Genomic DNA, 17,709 nt, shown 5'->3' on the forward strand with positions numbered 1-17,709 from the left:
GCAATTATCCCTCAATTAAAAATAAATAAATTTTTTTAAAAAGAATGAGTTGCCAATACATGCTGCAACATAGATGAGCCTTAAAAGAATGCTAAGTGAAAGAAGACAACCACAAAAAGCCAGATACTGTACGATCCTGTTTGTATGAAATGCACAGAACAGGTAGAAACATAGAGATAGAAAGTAGATGAACTAGAGGAGTAGGGAATGAGAAATGACTGTCAGTGGGTTTCTTTGGGGGATGATGAAAGCGTTCTAGAATTAGTGGCTATCATTGTACAACTTCGTGAATATACTAAACTCACTGAATTGTAACTTTAAAAGAATATGAACTTCAACAGTATGTGAATTATACCTCAACTTAAAATCAATGACTTAACCATAATTTAGGACAAAAATAAAAGGAAAATAAGTTATAATACATGCATTTCAATGTATAATTTTTAGATTTCAGGCTCAGACAATAACAAAGAGGTAGGTTTTTCACCTATATGAATGTCCCTTGCATGGCAAGATATTTTGTATTCCCGGTGCCTATCTGGCCTGGGCCATTCTTCCCCTTCCATAATTGGGACAATTGAAATACCCCTTTCAAAGTAGTATCATCTTGTTGAGAATCACTGGTCTAGACTACTTTAATATCTACCCATCATTTACCTGAAGTCAAGAGGTATGCTTTGTACTAGAAAAGATGTAAGGTATTTCTTTCCCTAAAGGAATTAATTTTCTAAAAAGCAAATTCAGAGATGCTTTCACAACTCAAAGAAAAGCAAATCTAGAAATAAACTATACATTCTGTTAAGTGTGCCTGCAGGAGTTGCAGAGACTGGTCCGTGTAGGGAAAAAGTAATATAAGGGTAGTAAGTGGATAAAAAGCACTATTAAGCACATGAGTTTCAAATTACCCAACAGAAAAGCTGTAACCATTTATTTCCATGAAAGTTTACTAACACTAATACTATTCTTTATAATCTTCGCCATCTGATACATGAGAAATATTATCTTATTGTTTTAATATGTATTTCTTAAATTTTGAGGGTGAATGTTTTTTAATCTATATAATTGATAATATAACATTATTTCAAACATACAACATAATGATTCTATATTTATATGTACTGTAAATGATCAGTACCGTAAGTCTATTTAACATCCATCACCACGCAGCTGCATTTTTTTTTCCTTGTGATGAGCATTTTTAAAATTAACTCTCTTAGCAATTCTTGGGAATTCCCTAGCAATTCAACGGTTAGGACTCACTTTTGTGGCCAAGGGCCTGTGTTCAATCCCTGGTCAGGGAACTAAGATCCCACAAGCCTCACAGTTTAGACATTAAAAAAAAAAAATTACACTATTACTAACTATAATTACATGTTGTACATGACATCCCAGGACTTATTTTTTAGTTTATTTTTGACTGCATTGGGTCTTTGTGGCTGTGTTCAGGCTTTCTCTAGTTGCGGCAAATGGAGGCTACGCTTCACCGTGGAGTGCAGGCTTCTCATTGCGGCGGCTTCTCTTGTTGCAGAGCACAGGCTCCAGGCCTGCGGTCTTCAGTAGTCACAGCACGTGGGCTCGAAAGCGTGAGCTCAATATTTGTGGTGCATGGGCTTAGCGGCCCTGCGGCACGTGGACTCTTCTGGGATCAGGAGTGGAACCCATGCCCCCTCATTGGCAGGCAGATTCTTATCCACTGTACCACCAGGGAAGTCCAAGATTTATGTATTTTAAAAATGGAAGTTTGTACCTTTTGAACTGTTAAAAAAAATTCAACTTGGTAAATTTTAAAGATCTTATTACTTTATTTAATAATTCATGAATAGGGGAGCATCCAATCTAAGCTAGAACGGTGCTCAAAGGAGCTGTACAAAAATGAAAGATTTTTATAGGCAAAAGGCAGTGAGAATAAGAAGTTATACCTCAAAACAAAAATCAGGTTTGTTATTACAAGGTCATTTTCCTTTAGGGGATGCAGGGATCTATCAGGCAGATTGCCTAACTAGTGCTGATTAGGCAATTCCTGATTGACTGGTTTAAGATTCCATTTCTTGAGAGCTGAAACAGTAATTCTCAGTTTGGTGATGTGGAGCTTGTTTAGCATAAGAGACTCCATTTGAGTCCTGCTGTCTTGTTTTAAACAACAACCTTTATGTGAGGACTTTTTATATATAGTGATTGACTGCTTGTATTTCTTCCCATTTCCTTGTCCATCTTCTATAGAGGTTTCTGTCACGTCAGTGATTTCTAAATGCTCTTTATTCATTAGTAACACTAATGCTTGTTACTTATATTGCAACATGTTCCTTGGGTTTAGAGAGTTGAATCTATCAACCTGCCTAGAAAAATCCAGAAACTTAGTCACTAAAATGGTTATGAAGTATATCTCTGAGCAAATGGCTTGTATTTGCTTCTTTCTGCTAACCTGATTTTTCTAAATGTCTACAGTGTACAAAGCAGAAGATATTAAGAAGAGGTGGCAAGAATACACGAAGAACTGTACAAAAAAGATCTTCATGACCCAGAAAATCACGATGGTGTGATTACTCACCTAGAGCCAGACATCCTGGAATGTGAAATCAAGTGAGCCTTAGGAAGCATCACTGTGAACAAAGCTAGTGGAGGTGATGGAATTCCAGTTGAGCTATTTCAAATCCTAAAAGATGATGCTGTGAAAATACTGCACTCAATATGTCAGCAAATTTGGAAAACTCAGCAGTGGCCACAGGACTGCAACAGGTCAGTTTTCATTCCAATCCCAAAGAAAGGCAATGCCAAATAATGCTCAAATTACTGCACAATTGCACTCATCTCACACGCCAGTAAAGTAACGCTCAAAATTCTCCAAGCCGGGCTTCAGCAATGTGAACCATGAACTTCCAGATGTTCAAGCTGGTTTTAGAAAAGACAGAGGAACCAGAGATCAAATTGCCAACATCCGCTGGATCATCAAAAAGGCAAGAGAGCTTCAGAAAAACATCTATTTCTGCTTTATTGACTATGCCAAAGCTTTTGACTGTGTGGACCACAACAAACTGTGGAAAATTCGTAAAGAGATGGGAATACCAGACTACCTGACCTGCCTCTTGACAAACCTGTATGCAGGTCAGAAAGCAACAGTTAGAACTGGACATGAAAAAACAGACTGGTTCCAAAGAGGAAAAGGAGTACGTCAAGGCTGTATATTGTCACTCTGCTTATTTAACTTATATGCAGATACATCATGAGAAATGCTGAGCTGGATGAAGCACAAGCTGGAATCAAGATCGCCAGGGATAACCTCAGACATGGGGATGACACCAGCCTTATGGCAGAAAGTGAAGAACTAAAGAGCCTCTTGATGAAAGTGAAAGAGGAGAGTGAAAAAGTTGGCTTAAAGCTCAACATTCAGAAAACTAAGATCATGGCATCTGGTCCTATCACTTCATGGGAAATAGTTGGGGAAGCAGTGGAAAGAGTGGCTGACTTTATTATTTTGGGCTCCAAGATCACTGAAGATGGTGACTACAGCCATGAAATTAAAAGATGTTTACTCCTTGGAAGGAAAGTTATGACCAACCTAGACAGCATAATAAAAAGCAGAGACATTACTTTGTCAACAAAGGTCTGTCTAGTCAAGGCTCTGGTTTTTCCAGTGGTCATGTATGGATGTGAGAGTTGGACTGTAAAGAAAGCTGAATGCAAAAGAATTGATGCTTTTGAACTGTGTGTTGGAGAAGGCTCTTGAGGGTCTCTTAGACTGCAAGGAGATCCAACCAGTCCATCCTAAAGGAGAACAATCCTGGGTGTTCATTGGAAGGACTGATGTTGAAGCTGAAACTCCAATACTTTGGCCACCTGATGCGAAGAGCTGACTCATTTGAAAAGACCCTGATGCTGAGAAAGACTGAGGGGACAAGACTGGCTTCTCGGACATGGAAGGAGTGGGGGGAAGGCGACGACAGAGGATGAGATGGTTGGATCGCATCACCAACTCAATGGACATGAGTTTGGGTAAACTCCGGAAGTTGGTAATGGACAGGGAGGCCTGGTGTGCTGCAGTCCATGGGGTCGCAGAGTCGGACATGGCTTGAGTGACTGAACTGAACTGAACAGTGTACATGTAATACTGTTTTAATGAAAAGTTATTTTATGAAAAAAAAAGTTATTTAATGAAATGATATATTGAAGTGCCCATTGGGAGTTCTCTAGTGGCCTAGTGATTAGATTCCAGGCTTTCACTGCTGTGCACTAGGTTCAATCTCTACTCAGGGAGCTGAGCTCTCATAAGCTGCACTGTGTGGTCAATAGAAATAAATAAATAAAGGGCCCATCAAGAGACAACTGGTTTAAGAAGATGTAGTATATGTGTTACATATATATATACATATATAACATATGTAACATACGTATATATATATATATATATGTCACACACACACACACACACACACACACACACACACACACACAGAGGCTTCCTTGATAGCTCAGACAGTAAAGAATCCGCCTGCAATGCAGGAGATGTGGGTTCAATCCCTGAATTGGGAAGATCCCCTAGAGAAGGAAATGATAGCCCACTCTAGTATTCTTGCTTGAGGAATCCCATGAACAGAGGATCCTGGTGGGCTACAATCCATGGGGTCACAAGAGTCGGGCACAAATTAGTGACTAAACCACCACACACATGCACACACACAGGCTTCCCTGGTGGCTCAGATAGTAAAGAATCTGCCTATAATGCAGGAGACCCAGGCTCAATCCCTGGGTCAGGAAGATCCCCTGGAGAAGGGAATGGCTACCTACTCCAGTATTCCTGCCTGGAGAATTCCACGTTCTGAGAAGCCTGGTGAACTACAGTCTGTGGCATCACAAAGAGTCAGACACAACTGTAAGAGCTGGATATGACTGAGCAGCTAACACTTTCATTTTGCTTTGCATACACACACATACACACACACTAAAATATTACTCACCCATAAAAATGAAATATTGCCATTTATAGCAACATGGTTGGACCTAGAGAATATCATACTAAGTTAAGTAAGTCAGACAAATATGTAGTATTGCTTATATGTGGAATCTAAAAAAGAAATGATACAAATGAACTTATATACAAAACAGAAATAGACTGATAGACATAGAAGACAAACTCATGGTTACTAAAGAGGAAAGCAGGGGAGATAGGATTATGGGGTTAACAGGTACAAACTACTATACCTAAAATAGATAAGCAACAAGGATTTACTGTATAGCACAGAAAACCATATTCAATATTCTATAATGGCAAATAGATGGGGAAACAATGGAAACAGCAGATGACTTTATTTGGGGGGGGCTCCAAAATCACTGTAGATGGTGATTGCAGCAATGAAATTAAAAGAAGCTTACTCCTTGGAAGGAAAGTTATGACAAACCTAGACAGCCTATTAAAAAGCAGAGACATTACTTTGCCAACAAAGGTCCATCTAGTCAAGGCTATGGTTTTTCCAGTAGTCATGTATGGATGTAAGAGTTGGACTGTGAAGAAAGCTGAGCGCCAAAGAAATGATGCTTTTGAACTGTGGTGTTGGAGAATACTCCTGAGAGTCCCTTGGACTGCAAGGAGAGCCAACCAGTTCATCATAAAAGAGATCAGTCCTGGGTGTTTATTGGAAGGACTGATGTTAAAGCTGAAACTCCAATACTTTTGCCACCTGATGCAAAGTTTTGACTCATTGGAAAAGACCCTGATGCTGGGAAAGATTGCAGGCAGGGGGAGAAGGGGACAACAGAGGATGAGATGGTTGGATGGCATCACTGACTCAATGGACATGAGTTTGGGTAAACTCCGGGAGTTGGTGATGGACAGGGAGGCCTGGCGTGCTGCTGTTCATGGGGTCGCAAAGAGTCGGACAAGACTGAGCAAGTGAACTGAACTGAATAACCTATAATGGAAAATAATCTGGATAAATGTATATCTGAATCACTTTGCTCTATACCTGAAACTAACACAATACTGTAAATCAACTATTTCAGTTTTTTAAAAGATAACTATCTTAAAATCAGAATTCTTTTAACAAAAAGCTTTAAAGAACACTTGTTCTACATTACTGAGAAAAGCTATACACCTTTTGTAGTGTTTCTTAAACTTTTTATAAAGTCAGAATTTTATAGAAGCCTCAGACATTTTCTCCCCCAAATGCAAATACACGTCAAATACAGTCTACAATATCTAGGGGTTAATTTACCCCCCTGATACTTTTATAGACCTGCCACCTTCCCACTGGCTTTAGGAACTCTCTTAGTACTCCCAGTCTAATTAATCCTCACAATAAATAGATGCAGGGGAAATTCTGTATATCATTACCATTATTCAACTCTCATTCCAGTGTATATAATACCTGGACATATCACTTGTTAAAAATAAGTTAAGGAGGCCCAGGATGGAGTCACATCACCAAGCTGAGACTTAATTACCAATTAGGAATCTCCTAATCAATACCACTTAAGTAAACTGGTAGATCCCTGCCATCCCCTAAACAAAGGTGGTATTGTAATAAACAGTCTTTTTTGTCTGTTACAACACACGTTCCTGCTCCCTTCTGTCTATAAGTCTTTTATTTTGTACAGCTCCTGGAGCTATTGTACTTTCTGTTTGCTTGACTGGATGCTTCCTGATTCATCAATCAATAAATAAAGCCAATAAGATCTTTAAAATTTACTCAGTTGAATTTTGCTTTTTTAATACAGGGCCTGCCTGAGCCTACAGGTTCCAAAACACCAAGGTGACCAATAAAAGAAAATCACCTTTGCACCACTAGGGGCTGCTATTGTCAATGTAACTGTTTTAGGTTGGGAAGGACTACATTTTTAGAATAACTTTCAAACAAAAGGACCAAAGCACAAAGCTTTGTTAAATCTCAAAACACAACCTGATTTCCAGATGATATACCTGGGTGCAGGCCTATTAAAAGAACTGCCTAATTGCTATAAGACAACAGCAAGGAAAATACTCTGAGCCCTGTCTCAAAGGAAACTACAAGCATCTAACTAGCAGCACTTCTGATCAACGGGTTTACTTTTCATTGTGGCCAAATAGATGCCCATTCTAAGTCTCATTAAACAACTAGTCACTTGCCCTGTTAAATTACTCCTTTTATGGCTTGCAGGCTGCTTGGTCCCAGGCCATCAATATGTGTTTTCATAAAGTTTTCCAGCTCTAAAAATATTAAAATTTAAAATATGAACCGAGATAATGTGGAAATACACTGGCCCCTAAGTTTTGGAATAAACTCTCCTTGCTCCCTGTTTCTCCTCTGCCTTTTCCAGTTGTACTTTAATCACCATTCACTCTCCACTGACAAATATTGATTCAGAGTTTTGTGCCAGTCTTTCTGCTAGCCTCCAGGGGACACAGAATGAATAAGACACACTGCTCTAAAATCTTACATTCTGGAAAGAGAAAATTATAGGTAAGTGAGTGGGAGCAGAATATGCCACCCCAAAATATACCACATTGGCATAAGGATTATGTTGAGCTGAAGGCAACTGAGAAGCAGATACAAGGAAAGCTCACAGCCCTCCTCCTATTCACTTAAAAGCAGGACATACATTTTCAAAGGACTTCCCTGGTGGTTCAGTGGTAAAGAATCCCCCAGCAAATGCAGGAGACGTGGGTTCGATCCCTGGGTTGAGAAGATTCCCTGGAAAAGGAAATGGCAACCCACTCTAGTATTTTTGCCTGGGAAATCCCATGAACAGAGGAGTTCGGTGGGCTAAGTCCCTCAGGTCACAAAAGACTTACCGACTAAAACAACATTTTCAAAGGTGTCCCTCCTTCCCTGTCTACCAGGAAGTACAAAAATAAATGCCAGAAGACAATTTTAGACCCTTGTGAATGGAGAAGAAACAGACATAAATCTGTGATTCAAACCTCACTCCTGTTTATCATGCTTTTCCCTGTCATCTCTCCATAAATTAGTTTCTGGACATGGTCCTATTTTTTTGTCTTTGGCTGAAGATGGTATATAAACAGGAGTTCTAAGCCACTGCTTTGAGTTGCTCATTTTCCCCTGGGTATGTCACATGCATATATGAGGCATGTACTATGCTCAGTTGCTCAGTCATGTTGACTCTTTGCAACCCTATGGATTGTAGCCTGCCAAGCTCCTCTGTCCATGGGATTTTACAGGCCAGAATACTGGAATAGGTTGCCATTTCCTCCTCTAGGGGATCTTCTTGACCCAGGGATCAAACCCATGTCTCCTGCATCTCCTGCATTGCAGGTGGATTCCTTACTGCTGAGCCACCAGGGAAATTCCACATTTAAGGGGTTATGTGTGTGTGTCAGTCACTCAGTGACGTCCAACTCTATGAGACTCCATGGACTATAGCCTGCCAGGCTCCTCTGCACCAAATTCTCCAAGCCAGAATACTGGAGTATGTCGCCATTTTCTTCTCCAAGTATATGAGGCATACATGTTAGTAAACCTGTTTGTTTTTCTCATTAATCTGTCTTTTGTTACAGGTGTCCCAGCCAGAACAGAAGAGTGGGAGGGAAAATTATTTTTTCCTTCTTTACATCAATAAATTATTAAAATGCAATGAACCAAAAAAAAAAAGTAATGAACTAAGGGTTGTTACTACCTAGTACCTAGAAGTAGCTATCAGAATTGGTGGTAAGAGAAAGAAAAAAATTACTAACTCAGAATAGGTCAAAGAAAGGCTTAATGTGAATAGCCAGGTATGCTTCAGGTGAAATAGCATGTCCTTATATAGGGAAGCATGAAACAGAGTGGTATGTTGAGGAGCACTAGGAACCCCAGAGTGTAACAATAGGATTCAGGACACACTACCCCAAATTACAGAAACTTGGTGACAGAGTAGATGATGGTTCAGAGCATAAAGGGGCTCGTTTATTTGCGGGCTATCTCTCCACGCATCTGGTGTGTTATTTTACCCTTTAGTGGGCTGTGCTAATCAAGATAACTATCATAGCAAGCATTCGGAATGAAATTGCCGTAGAACAAAACTCTCATTCTGCATTTTAAAATACTTTAATTCAAATTCAGACTCAAAGATTTTATTTTTATTTATTTTTTTTAATTAGTTGGAGGCTAATTACTTCACAACATTTCAGTGGGTTTTGTCATACATTGACATGAATCAGCCATAGAGTTACATGTATTCCCCATCCCGATCCCCCCTCCCACCTCCCTCTCCACCTGACTCCTCTGGGTCCTCCCAGCCCACCAGGCCCGAGCACTTGTCTCATGCATCCCACCTGGGCTGGTGATCTGTTTCACCATAGATAATATACATGCTGTTCTTTCAAAACATCCCACCCTCACCTTCTCCCACAGAGTTCAAAAGTCTGTTCTGTACTTCTGTGTCTCTTTTTCTATTTTGCATATAGGGTTATCGTTACCATCTTTCTAAATTCCATATATATGTGTTAGTATGCTGTAATGTTCTTTATCTTTCTGGCTTACTTCACTCTGTATAATAGGCTCCAGTTTCATCCATCTCATTAGAACTGATTCAAATGAATTCTTTTTAACAGCTGAGTAATATTCCATGGTGTATATGTACCACAGCTTCCTTATCCATTCATCTGCTGATGGGCATCTAGGTTGCTTCCATGTCCTGGCTATATTATCATTCATTATTAGAGAAATGCAAATCAAAACCACAATGAAGTACCATTACACGCCAGTCAGGATGGCTGCTATCCAAAAGTCTACAAACAATAAATGCTGGAGAGGGTGTGGAGAAAAGGGAACCCTCTTACACTGTTGGTGGGAATGCAAACTAGTACAGCCACTATGGAAAACAGTGTGGAGATTTCTTAAAAAACTGGAAATAGAACTGCCATATGACCCAGCAATACCACTACTGGGCATACACACTGAGGAAACCAGATCTGAAAGAGACACGTGCACCCCAATGTTCATCGCAGCACTGTTTATAATAGCCAAGACTCAAAGATTTTAAATGGGGTTGATTTCGGAAAGATGGGACAAACCTGGAGAAATCTAGTCTTGTTTTCTTTCCGAATATCCAAACATTTTTAAAAAACATTTCTCATGGAAAATTTCAAACACATACAAAGCAAAAACAATTGTATAATGAGCTCCCATGTCCCCATCACCAACTTCAACAAACACATCACCTATCTTGTTTCCTTTCTACTCCCATCCACTTGACCCTTCTCTTTCATTTGGAAAACCTGAGACATCATAACAGTTTATCTGTAAATATTTCAGTATGCTTCTCTAGAAGCTCCCGGTTCTTTAAAAAATAATACATTATTCCATTTTCAACATTAAAAGAAAAACACTTTCTTAATAATGAAGGAATATCAATCAGTATTTAAATTCCCAATTGTCTTACAAACTTCACATTTTTTAACGGTTTGTCTGAATATTTAAGTAGTGGATTAGCCAGTCAAATGCAATTAGCTATAGGTTCCCCTTCCAGCTTCACTGGGTCTTATTTTCTTGTAATTTATTTGTAGGTCATTTGTCCTAATGAGTTTCTCATAATCTAGATTTTATTGACTATATCCTCATGGTATTGGTTTTTAAAAATATATTCTTCTGTTCTTGTGTGTTCTACAAATCTGTAAATTTGTAGTTAGATCTAGGAATTTGATTAGACTCAGATTCAGCTTGTCTCATTTTCTGCCAGGAAATATCTAGTGTCTGCTACCTATCAAAGCGCTGTGCCCCACCACCACACTTTCTGCTGCTGCTCCTGCTAAGTCACTCCAGTCGTGTCTGACTCTGTGCGACCCCATAGATGGCAGCCCACCAGGCCCCCCTGTCCCTGGGATTCTCCAGGCAAGAATACAGTAGTGGGTTGCCATTTCCTTCTCCAACGCAAGAAAGTGAAAAGTGAAAGTAACGTCGCTCAGTCATGGCGGACTCTTCTGGACTGTAGCCTACCGGGCTCCTCCATCCATGGGACACTTTCTAGACCTCCAAAATAAAAGTCATCTATTCTGTCCACGAAACTGCAACTTTTATGGCTCTGGAGAATGCTATAATAATTAAATATTAGTTCATCTCTGTTTCTAGATAGACTATCTGGTTACTTGTTCACTTACAATGGATCACAGAACTTCTAAGTTTGCTAGCACCCACCTTTGGTTTTTGGCATGTATTATTGCTTAATCCTAGGAAGAAAAATAATTCTGATATCAGTTGTTACAGAAAAAAATATGTAATTATAACTTGAAATCTTTCAGATAATTAAGGCAATTATTACACCTATGGAGACTGTCCCCAAAAGCCAACAACAGTCAGTATCTTCCAAATTCTGCTTTGTCATTTCTGGCTAACTGGTCTAATTCTCACACTGATAAAAATAGTACCATTTACTAAGCTTATAGAAGTCATTGAATTCAACCTTCCTACTTTATAGATGAGGAATATAAGACTTAGAGAACTTAAATGACTGCCCCAAGATTACATATCTAGTCCAGAAAAATATCTACTTCTGCTTTATTGACTATGCCAAAGTCTTGACTGTGTGGATCACAAAAAACTGTGGAAAATTCTTAAAGAGATGGGAATACCAGACCACCTCACCTGCCTCCTGAGAAATCTGTAAGCAGGTGAAGAAGCAACAGTTAGAACTGGACATGGAACAACAGACTGGTTCCAAATTGGGAAAGGAGTATGTCAAAACTGTATATTGTCACCCTGCTTATTTAATTTATATGCAGAGTGTTGAAGCCCAGCCCCAGCAGGTCCAGGAGTACCCAAGGGATGAGTGGCGTCGGCAAGGAAGAAGACAGACACACACGGAAGCTTGCATGGAAGAAAAGGCTTTTTTATTTTTAGGACAGCTCAGTTTATATAGAATGAGCATTCAGTTCAGTCACTCAGTCGTGTCCGACTCTTTGCAACCTCATGAATTGCCAGGCCTCCCTGTCCATCACCAACTCCCGGAGTTTACTCAAACTCATGCCCATCGAGTCAGTGATGCCATCCAACCATCTCATCCTCTGTTGACCCCTTCTCCTCCTGCCCCCAATCCCTCCCAGCATCAGGGTCTTTTCCAATGAGTCAACTCTTCACATGAGGTGGCCAAAGTATTGGAGTTTCAGCTTCAGCATCAGTCCTTCCAATGAGCACCCAAGACTGATCTCCTTTAGGATGGACTGGTTGGATCTCCTTGCAGTCCAAGGGACTCTCAAGAGTCTTCTCCAACACCACAGTTCAAAAGCATCAATTTTTCGGCAAACATTACCTCCTCCTTAAGTCACCACATATTACATCAGATATTGGTTTCATGCTTCCGTCAATATTTTTCTTCCCCATGTTCTTCCCCTATGTATTCATCTGGAACATTCCAGATTATAGGGTCTTTTTCTTAGAATGTCCCATACATTAGCCTTCTTGCCTCGAGGGCCTAACATTTTCAATCTAACAAAAACAATGTTCCATAGATTCCAGATATAGTATGAATTCTTTGGATAATAAAACAATACATGGGAAGGGTACAAAAACATGTTTGACATTTCTGAGAATAGTACCATATGAAAACCCTGATATTTTTCTTTACGCAAAACCACAAAACTTCAGTCTACAATGATTAACTATGAAGCAGCAAAACACCTCTATTAATTTTGAGGTAACAGCAGTGAGCCTGGTTAATATAAATCTTTTATTGTAATCCTATGTAACACATTTCCTAACTCTACAAAAATACCAGTAATAGTCTATGTTTATTAAGGGAATAGAAACAGTGGACAAATAGCAGCACTGAAATAGCAACAATGAAAACCCTCTCAACCAAGGAGCAAGTAAACTGAAGCAGTACATCTACTTCTGAATCTAAATGTCTCTACTCTTTTCTAATCTAGAACATTATAATCTTCTAAGCAAGCAGCCAAACTATGCCTGTGGCCTTTTCCTTATTGCTGCCCATAGCCATACCCTTGACTTGGGCTATTCTGGGGAGGCCTGATTACTACATATTACATTTCCAAGATTTAGTAGAAAGCACATTAACAGTAAGACAGAAAGAGAAAGGGGACAAACTGGGTCCCCGGGGCGACCCCGAGGGGAAGAGCTGCCTTGCAGGTTCCTCTCTCGTCTCGTGACCTTGTCACGGCCTGGGCATGTCCCGGCGGCTCCCGACAGCAGAGTACATCATGAGAAACGCTGGGCTGGAGGAAGCACAAGCTAGAATCAAAATTGCTGGGAGAAATATCAATAACCTCAGATATGCAGATGACACCACCCTTATGGCAGAAAGTGAAGAACTAAAGAGCCTTTTGATGAAAGTGAAAGAGGAGAGTGAAAAAGTTGGCTTAAAACTCAGCATTCAGAAAACTAAGATCATGGCATCTGGTCCCATCACTTCATGGCAAATAGATGGGGAAACAGTGGAAACAGTGGCAGACTTTATTTTGGGGGGCTCCAAAATCACTGCAGATGGTGACTGCAGCCATGAAATTAAAAATATGCTTGCTCCTTGGAAGAAAAGCTATGACCAACCTAGATAGCATATTAAAAAGCAGAGACATTATCTTGCCAACAAAGGTCCATCTAGTCAAAGCTGTGGTTTTTCCAGTAGTCATGTATGGATGTGAGAGTTGGACTATAAAGAAAGCTGAGTGCCGAAAAATTGATGCTTTTGAACTGTGATATTGAAGAATACTCTTGAGAGTCCCTTTGACTGCAAGGAGATCAAACCAGTCACTCCTAAAGGAAATCAGTCCTGAATATTCACAGCAAGGACTGATGTTGAAGCTGAAACTCCAATACTTTGGTCACCTGACTTGAAGAATGGATTCATTGGAAACAACCTTAATGCTGGGAAAGATTGAAGGCAGGAGAAGGGGACGACAGAGGATGAGATGGTTGGATGGCATCTCTGACTGGATGGACATGAGTTTGAGCATGCTCCAGGAGTTGGTGATGGAAAGGGAAGCCTAGTGTGCTGCAGTCCATGGGAGTCACAGAGTCGGACATAACTGAGTGACTGAACTGAACTGATAGAGCAGAAATGGAACTCAAGCGAGAATTTTGAGCTCCCCAATTAATGCTGTTTCCATCGTCCTCATTATACTTGTTTGCATCATACTACACTAGTTGTTTTAACAAATAATCATAGCATGTCTGAGGCTGCTGCTGCTGTTGCTAAGTCGCTTCAGTCGTGTCCACCTCTGTACAACCCCATAGATGGCAGCCCACCAGGCTCCTCTGTCCCCAGGATTCTCCAGGCAAGAACACTGGAGTGAGTTGCCACTTCCTTCTCCAATGCATGAAAGTGAAAAGTGAAAGTGAAGTTGCTCAGTCACGTCCGACTCTTAGTGACCCCGTAGACTGCAGCCTACCAGACCCCTCCGTCCATGGGATTTTCCAGGCAAGAACACTGGAGTAGGTTGCCATTGCCTTCTCGGATGTTTGAGGCTACACAGACATAATCTGATCCTTTGAAGAGAAATCAACCCTAGACTTATAGATCATGGAACACCTAAGAAGCTTCATTTTCTAGGGCCAGTGTCCTGAGTGAGAGTAAAAGCTCCTAAGGATCACAGGATTAAGAACTATGAAAAATTATCATTGAATCTATCTCAGGTAACCATCACTTTGTGGATGCTAAGAAATTATTTGTGAACAAATACTGAAAGAACTTCACCTGCATAATCTAAAATACAGAAGTAAAAAAAGCCCAGCATTGTAGCTTATAACCTCTGAAGTTGCTCTATTGGAATACTGCTTCCATTTATTTACAGGTTTACCTTGGGATTCAGGTCTCTTTGTGCTTCATTCCCTTGTCTCCTACCAAAAAAAGATAAAGGCATTTACTTCATAGGATTGTTGAGAGTATTACATGAGATGAAATGTGTAAAGGGTTTAGCACTGCAACTAGCACATTAGCACATAACTGGGCTAATAACTGATTGTTACTAAAATGTTCAGGCTCCCAAAGAGTCAGTGGCTATGTTATGCAGGAGAAGCTACTGTAAAACAAAGGCACTGTATTAACTGCACAGGAAGTCCTGACTTGGCAGGCAATCACAGGTCCAAAAATTTTAAGATTCTTTGGTATTTAACCAGTTGTGTATTTAAATATCTAACTGCTACCTAGTACCAATCAATATAGAACAATCAACTCCAACATCTAAATCAAAGAAAAGCAGTCACAAGGCAACAAAAGTGAAAAAAAAAAAAACAAACCACAAAACACCAAATGGGACTTAGTTAAGCTTAAAAGTTTTTGTACATGTGAAGTAATTGACCTCCAACTAATAAAATAAAATTTAAAAAAAAAAGTTTTTGTACATGACTGCCTGGTGGTACAGTGGATAAGAATTCGCCTGCCATTGCTGGAGATATGGGTTTGATCTCTGGTCCTGGAAGATTCCACAGTCCGAGGAGCAACTAAACCCATGTGCCACAACTTCTGAGCCCAGGCCCTAGAGCCAGCAAGCACCTACTGAGCCTGCATGTTGCAGGCTACTACTGAACCCCGTGTGCCTAGAGCCTGTGCTTCAAAACAAAAGAAGCCACCAGAGTTAGATTTCCACACACTGCAAGGAAGAGTATCCCCTGTTCTCTGGAACTAGAGAAAGCACATGCACAGCAACAAAGATGGAATACAACCAAAAAATTTAAAATTAAAATTATTCTAATTAATTAAAAAAAAAAAAAAAAAAAGCTTTTGCACCACAAAGGAAATCAACACTCTACTGAATGGGAGAAAATATTTGGAAATTATATGACCAATATGGGGTTAATATTCAAAATATATAAACAGCTCATACAACTCAGTATTTTTTTTTTAAAAGGAACCCAACTGAAAAATGGGCAGAAGACCTGACTAAACATTCTTTCAAAAAAGACAAACAAATGATCAACAAGCACAAGAAAAGATGTTCAACATCGTAGGGGCCTCCTGGTGTCTCAGATGGTAAAGAATCTGCCTGCAATGCAGGAAACCTGGGTTCAATCCCTGGGTCAGAAAGATCCCCTGAAGAAGGAAATAGCAACCCACTCCAGTATTCTTGTCTAGAGAATTCCATGGACAGAGGAGCCTGGTAGGCTACAGTCCATGAGATCACAAAGGGTAAGACACTACTGAGTGACTAATCATCAGAGAAAGGCACACTAATTATCAGAGATATGCCAACCAAAACCACAGTGAGCTATCATCCCATACCTATCAGAAAGCTAGCAGTAAAAAGAACACAAATAACATACGCAAAAATATTGGTGAGAAGGTAAACTGGTATAGCCATTGTTGAAAACACCATGGAAGATTCCAAAAAATGAAAAATTAGAACTACTGTATGAGCCAGCAATTCCATTCCTCAGTATAAATCTGAAAAAACTGCAAATACTAACTTCAAAAGATATATGCACCCCAATGTTTATAGTAGCATTATTTACAACAGTCAAGATATGGAAGCAACCTAAGTGTCCATCAACAGATAAATGGATAAAGAAAAGGTGGTATATACACACAATGGAATCATACTCAGCCATAGGAAGAATGAAATTCCCTCATTTGCAACAATATGGATGGATTCAGAGAATATCATGCTAAGTGAAATAGTCAGAGAAAGATAAATACTATATGTTATCACTTATATGAGGGATTCTAAAAAATAAAACTGGTGAATGAAATAATAAAAAAGAAATAGACTCATAAATATAGGAGGGAAAAAAAAACTAGTGGTTACCAGTGCAGAAAGGGAAATGGGCTGGGAAGAGAGGCAAGACAGGGGTGTTGCTGTTCAGTCACTCAGTTGCATTCAACTCTTTGTAACCCCATGGACTGCAGCATGCCAGGTTTCCCTGTCCATCACCAACTCCCAGAGCTTCCTCAAATTCAGGTCCATCCAGTCAGTGATGCCATCCTACCATCTCGTCCTTTGTTGTTCTCTTCTCCTGCCTTCAATCTTTAAGGGACTTAAAAAGCTACATGGATTATGTTATACATACACTGAAGAATAGCAAGGAGAGATAAGAAAGTCTTCCTCAGTGATCAATTCAAAGAAATAGAGGAAAACAATAGACTGGGAAAGACTAGAGATCTCTTCAAGAAACTTAGAGATACCAAGGGAACATTTCGTGCAAAGATGGCCACAATAAAGGACAGAAACATTATGGAACTAACAGAAGCAAAAGATATAAAGAAGAGGTGGCAAAAATACACAGAAGAACTACACACACAAAAAAATCTTCATGATCCAGATAACCACTATGATGTGATCACTCACCTAGAGCCAGACATTCTGGAATGCGAAGTCAAATGGGCCTTAGGAAGCATCATTATGAACAAAGCTAGTGGATGTGATGGAATTCCAGTTGAGCTATTTCTTTCCTTTTTTTTTTTTTTTTTCATTTATTTTTATTAGTTGGAGGCTAATTACTTTACAATATTGTAGTGGTTTTTGCCATACATTGACATGAATCAGCCATGGATTTACACGTGTTCCCCATCCTGATCCTCCCTCCCACCTCCCTCCCCATCCCATCCCTCTGGGTCTTCCCAGTGCACCAGTCCTGAGCAACAGATGTATAGAACAGACTTGGACTCTGTGGGCGAAGGCGAGGGTGGGATGATCTGAGAAACTAGCATTGAAACATGTATATTATCAAGTGTGAAACAGATCGCCAGCCCAGGCTGGATGCATGAGACAAGTGCTCAGGACAGTTGCGCTATTTCAAATCCTAAAAGATGATGCTGTGAAAGTTCTGCACTCAATATGTCAGCAAATTTGGAAAA

The sequence above is a fragment of the Muntiacus reevesi genome, chromosome 3 (assembly GCF_963930625.1).
Source record: "Muntiacus reevesi chromosome 3, mMunRee1.1, whole genome shotgun sequence".
NCBI classification, from domain to species: domain Eukaryota; kingdom Metazoa; phylum Chordata; class Mammalia; order Artiodactyla; family Cervidae; genus Muntiacus; species Muntiacus reevesi.